Below are 6,935 nucleotides of genomic sequence, written 5' to 3' on the forward strand. Positions count from 1 at the left end.
TGTAAAGATCGATATATTGGACGACTATATTCGGACATCGGAAAGGTTTCGAGTGATTCGGGTATTTTTCGGGGTACCGAAGAGTTACGGGAATTCGCCGGGAGAAGTATTGGGCCTTATTGGGCCATACGGGAAAGAGAGAGGGGCTGCCTAGGGCAGGCCGCCCCCCCCCCCCAAGGCCTAGTCCGAATTGGACTAGGGGGAAGGGATGCGCCCCTTCCTTGTTTCCTACTCCTACTACATGGAAGGACTCCTAGTTGGACTAGGAAAGGGGGAATCCTACTCCCGGTGGGAGTAGGACTCCCCTAGGGCGCGCCATAGAGAGGGCCGGCCCTCCCCTCCTCCACTCCTTTATATACGGGGGCAGGGGCACCCCATAGACACTCAAGTTGATCCACGTGGTCATATTCTTAGCCGTTTGCGGCGCCCCCTGCCACCATAGTCCTCGATAATATTGTTGCGGTGCTTAGGCGAAGCCCTGCGACAGTAGTACATCAAGATCGTCACTACGCCGTCGTGCTGACGGAACTCTTCCCCGACACTTTGCTGAATCGGAGTCCGGGGATCGTCATCGAGCTGAACGTGTGCTAAAACTCGGAGGTGCCGTAGTTTCGGTGCTTGATCGGTCGAGCCGTGAGGACGTACGACTACATCAACCAAACGCTTCCGTTGTCGATCTACAAGGGTACGTAGATCACACTCTCCCCTCGTTGCTATGCATCACCATGATCTTGCGTGTGCGTAGGAATTTTTTTGAAATTACTACGTTCCCCAACAGTGGCATCCGAGCCTAGGTTTTATGTGTTGATGTTATATGCATGAGTAGAACACAAGTGAGTTGTGGGCGATATAAGTCATACTGCTTACCAGCATGTCATACTTTGGTTCGGCGGTATTGTTGGACGAAGCGGCCTGGACCGACATTATGCGTACGCTTACGCGAGACCGGTTCTCCCGACGTGCTTTGCACAAAGGTGGCTAGCGGGTGACGGTTTCTCCAACTTTAGTTGAACCGAGTGTGGCTACGCCCGGTCCTTGCGAAGGTTAAAACAGCACCAACTTGACAAACTATCGTTGTGGTTTTGATGCGTAGGTAAAATTGGTTCTTGCTTAAGCCCAGTAGCAGCCACGTAAAACTTGCAACAACAAAGTAGAGGACGTCTAACTTGTTTTTGCAGGGCATGTTGTGATGTGATATGGTCAAGACGTGATGAGATATAAGTTGTTGTATGAGATGATCATGTTTTGTTGAAGTTATCGCAACTGGCAAAATCCTTATGGTTGTCTCTCTATTGCATAAGATGCAAGTGCCCAATAATTGCTTTACTTTATCGCTATGCGATAGCAATAGTTGCAAGAGCAATTGTTGGCAAGACGACCATGTGATGACACATTGATATAGATCAAGATGATGGAGATCATGGTGTCATGCCGGTGACGATGGAGATCATGACAATGCTTTGGAGATGAAGATCAAAGGCACAAGATGATGATGGCCATATCATGTCACATATTATGATTGCATGTGATGTTAATCTTTTATACATCTTATTTTGCTTAGTTTGACGGTAGCATTTTAAGATGATCTCTCACTAATTATCAAGAAGTGTTCTCCCTGAGTATGCACCGTTGCGAAAGTTCTTCGTGCTGAGACACCACGTGATGATCGGGTGTGATAGGCTCTACGTTCAAATACAACGGGGGCAAAACAGTTGCACACGCGGAATACTCAGGTTATACTTGACGAGCCAAGCATATACAGATATGGCCTCGGAACACGGAGACCGAAAGGTCGAGCGTGAATCATATAGTAGATATGATCAACATAGTGATGTTCACTAATGAAACTACTCCATCTCACGTGATGATCGGACATGGTTTAGTTGATTTGGATCACGTGATCACTTAGAGGATTAGAGGGATGTCTATCTAAGTGGGAGTTCTTAAAGTAATATGATTAATTGAACTTGAATTTATCATGAACTTAGTCCTGGTAGTATTTTGTAAATCATGTTGTAGATCAATAGCTCGCGTTGTTGCTTCCCTGTGTTTATTTTGATATGTTCCTAGAGAAAATTGTATTGAAAGATGTTAGTAGCAATGATGCAGATTGGATCCGTGATCTGAGGTTTATCCTCATTGCTGCACAGAAGAATTATGTCCTTGATGCACCGCTAGGTGACAGACCTATTGCAGGAGCAGATGCAGACGTTATGAACGTTTGGCTAGCTCAATATGATGACTACTTGATAGTTTAGTGCACCATGCTTAACGGCTTAGAATTGAGACTTCAAAGACGTTTTGAACGTCATGGACCATATGAGATGTTCCAGGAGTTGAAGTTAATATTTCAAGAAAATACTCGAGTTGAGAAATATGAAGTCTCCAACAAGTTCTATAGCTAAAAGATGGAGGAGAATAGCTCAAGCAGTGAGCATGTGCTCAGATTGTCTGGGTACTACAATCACTTGAATCAAGTGGAAGTTAATCTTTCAGATAAAATAGTGATTGACAAAATTCTCTAGTCACCATCACCAAGTTAGTAGAACTTCGTGATGAACTATAATATGCAAGGGATAACGGAAACAATTCCCAAGCTCTTCGTGATGCTGAAATCGACGAAGGTAGAAATCAAGAAAAACATCAAGTGTTGATGGTTAACAAGACCACTAGTTTCAAGAAAAGGGCAAAGGGAAGAAGGGGAACTTCAAGGAGAACAGCAAGCAAGTTGCTGCTCAAGTGAAGGAGCCCAAGTCTGGTCCTAAGCCTAAGACTAAGTGATTCTACTGCAAAGGAACTGGTCATTGGAAGCAGAACTGCCCCAAGTATTTGGCGGATAAGAAGGATGGCAAAGTGAACAAAAGTATATTTGATATACATGTTATTGATGTGTACTTTACTAGTGTTTATAGAAACCCCTCAGTATTTGATACTGGATCAGTTGCTAAGAGTAGTAACTCGAAACAGGAGTTGCAAAATAAACAGAGACTAGTTAAGGGTGAAGTGACGATGTGTGTTGGAAGTAGTTCCAAGATTGATATGATCATCATCGCACACTCCCCTATACTTTCGGGATTAGTGTTGAACCTAAATAAGTGTTATTTGGTTTTTGCGTTGAGCATGAATATGATTTGATCATGTTTATTGCAATACGGTTATTCATTAAAGTCAGAGAATAATTGTTGTTCTGTTTACATGAATAAAACCTTCGGTGGTCATACACCCAATGAAAAAAGTTCACTGGATCTCGATCGTAGTGATACACACATTCATAATATTGAAACCAAAAGATGCAAAGTTAATAATGATAGTGCAACTTATTTGTGGCACTGCCGTTTAAGTCATATTGGTGTAAAGCGCATGAAGAAACTCCATGATGATGGGCTTTTGGAATCACTTAATTATGAATCACTTGATGCTTGCGAACCATGCCTTACGGGCAAGATGACTAAAACGCCATTCTCCGGAACAATGAAGCAAGCAACAGATTTGTTGGAAATCATACATACTGATGTATGTGGTCCAATGAATATTAAGGCTTGCAGCAGGTATCATTATTTCTGACCTTCACAAATGATTTGAGCAGATATGGGGATATCTACTTGATGAAACATAAGTCTGAAACATTTGAACAGTTTAAAAAATTTCAGAGTGAAGTGGAAAATCATCGTGACAAGAAAATAAAAGTTTCTACGATATGATCGTAGAGGTAAAATATTTGAGTTACGAGTTTGGCCTTCAATTAAAACAATGTGAAATAGTTTCACTACTCACGCCACCTGGAACACCATAGTGTAATGGTGTGTTCGAACGTCATAACCGTACTTTATTAGATATAGTGCGATCTATGATGTTTCTTACCGATTTACCACTATCATTTTGGGGTTATGCATTAAAGACAACTGCATTCACGTTAAAAAGGGCACCATCTAAGTCCGTTGAGACGACACAATCTGAACTGTGGTTTGGCAAGAAACCAAAGTTGTCGTTGCTTAAAGTTTGGGGTTGCGATGCTTATATGAAAAAGTTTCATCCTGATAAGCTCAAACCCAATTCGAAGAAATGTGTCTTCATAGGATACCCAAAGGAGACAGTTGGGTACACCTTCTATCACAGATCCAAAGGCAAGACATTCCTTGCTAAGAATGGATCCTTTCTAGAGAAGGAGTTTTTCTCGAAAGAAGTGAGTGGGAGGAAAGTAGAACTTGATAAGGTAACTGTACCTGCTCCATAATTGGAAAGTAGTTCATCACAGAAATCTGTTCCTGTGACTCCTGCACCAATTAGTGAGGAAGATAATGATGATGATCATGTAACTTCAGATCAAGTTACTACCAAACCTCGTAGGTCAACCAGAGTGAGATCCGCACCGGAGTAGTACGGTAATCCTATTCTGGAGGTCATGTTACTTGACCATGACGAACCTACGAACTATGAGGAAGCGATGATGAGCCCAGATTCCGATAAATGGCTTGAGGCCATGAAATCTGAGATAGGATCCATGTATGAGAACAAAGTGTGGACTTTGGTGGACTTGCCCGATGATCGGCAAGCCATTGATAATAAATGGATCTTCAAGAGGAAGACGGACACTGATAGTAGTGTTACTATCTACAAAGCTAGAATTGTCGCAAAAGGTTTTCGACAAGTTCAAGGTGTTGACTACGATGAGAGTTTCTCACTCGTATCTATGCTTAAGTCTGTCCGAATCATGTTAGCAATTGCCGCATTTTATGAAATCTGGCAAATGGATGAACAAAACTGCATTCCTTAATGGATTTATTAAAGAAGAGTTGTATGTGATGCAACAAGAAGGTTTTGTCAATCCTAAAGGTGGTAACAAAATATGCAAGCTCCAGCGTTCCATTTATGGACTGGTGCAAGCATCTCGGAGTTGGAATATACGCTTTGATAAGTTGATCAAAGCATATAGTTTTATACAGACTTACGGTGAAGCCTGTATTTACAAAAAAGTGAGTGGGAGCACTACATCATTTCTGATAAGTATATGTGAATGACATATTGTTGATCGGAAATAATGTAGAATTATTCTGCAAAGCATAAAGGAGTGTTTGAAAGGAGTTTTTCAAAGAAAGACCTCGGTGAAGCTGCTTACACATTGAGCATCAAGATCTATAGAGATAGATCAAGACGCTTGATAAGTTTTTTCAATAAGTACAAACCTTGACAAGATTTTGAAGTAGTTCAAATGGAGCAGTCAAAGAAAGAGTTCTTGCCTGTGTTACAAGGTTGAGTAAGACTCAAAGCCCGACCACGGCAGAAGATAGAAAGAGAATGAAAGTCATTCCCTATGCCTCAGTCATAGATTCTATAAAGTATGCCATGCTGTGTACCAGATCTATTGTATACCATACACTGTGTTAAGAGAGGGAGTACAATAGTGATCTAGGAGTAGATCAATGGACAACGATCAAAATTATCCTTACTGGAATAAGGATATGTTTCTCGATTACGGAGGTGACAAAAGGTTCATCGTAAAGGGTTGCGTCGATGCAAGTTTTGACACTGATCCAGATGACTCTAAGTCTCAATCTGGATACATATTGAAAGTGGGAGCAATTAGCTAGAGTAGCTCCATGCAGAGCATTGTTGACATAGAAATTTGCAAAATACATGCGGATCTGAATGTGGCAGACCCATTGACTAAACTTCTCTCACAAGCAAAACATGATCACTTTTTGGGTCTTAATCACATAGCGATGTGAACTAGATTATTGAATCTAGTAAACCCTTTGGGTGTTAGTCACATGGAGATGTGAACCAATCACATAAACATGTGAACTATTGATGTTAAATCACATGGCGATGTGATCTAGATTATTGACTCTAGTGCAAGTGGGAGACTGAAGGAAATATGCCCTAGAGGCAATAATAAAGTTATTATTTATTTCCTTATATCATGATAAATGTTTATTATTCATGCTAGAATTGTATTAACCGGAAACATAATACATGTGTGAATACATAGACAAACAGAGTGTCACTAGTATGCCTCTACTTGACTAGCTCGTTAATCAAAGATGGTTATGTTTCCTAACCATGGACAAAGAGTTATTATTTGATTAACGGGATCACATCATTAGGTGAATGATCTAATTGACATGACCCATTCCATTAGCTTAGCACCCGATCATTTAGTATGTTGCTATTGCTTTCTTCATGACTTATACATGTTCCTATGACTATGAGATTATGCAACTCCCGTTTGCCGGAGGAACACTTTGTGTGCTACCAAACGTCACAAACGTAACTGGGTGATTATAAAGGTGCTCTACAGGTGTCTCCAAAGGTACATGTTGGGTTGGCGTATTTTGAGATTAGGATTTGTCACTCCGATTGTCGGAGAGGTATCTTTGGGCCCTCTCGGTAATGCACATCACTTAAGCCTTGCAAGCATTGCAACTAATGAGTTAGTTGCGGGATGATGTATTACGGAACGAGTAAAGAGACTTGCCGGTAACGAGATTGAACTAGGTATTGGATACCGACGATCGAATCTCGGGCAAGTAACATACCGATGACAAAGGGAACAACGTATGTTGTTATGCGGTCTGACCGATAAAAGATCTTCGTAGAATATGTAGGAACCAATATGGGCATCCAGGTCCCGCTATTGGTTATTGACCGGAGACGTGTCTCGGTCATGTCTACATTGTTCTCGAGCCCGTAGGGTCCGCACGCTTAAGGTTTCGATGACAGTTATATTATGAGTTTATGAGTTTTGATGTACCGAAGGAGTTCGGAGTCCCAGATGAGATCGGGGACATGAAGAGGAGTCTCGAAATGGTCGAGACGTAAAGATCGATATATTGGACGACTATATTCGGACATCGGAAAGGTTCTGAGTGATTCGGGTATTTTTCGGAGTACCGGAGAGTTACGGGAATTCGCCGAGAGAAGTATTGGGCCTTATT

Source organism: Triticum dicoccoides, chromosome 5A, assembly GCF_002162155.2.
Source record: "Triticum dicoccoides isolate Atlit2015 ecotype Zavitan chromosome 5A, WEW_v2.0, whole genome shotgun sequence".
In the NCBI taxonomy this organism is placed as follows: Eukaryota; Viridiplantae; Streptophyta; class Magnoliopsida; order Poales; family Poaceae; genus Triticum; species Triticum dicoccoides.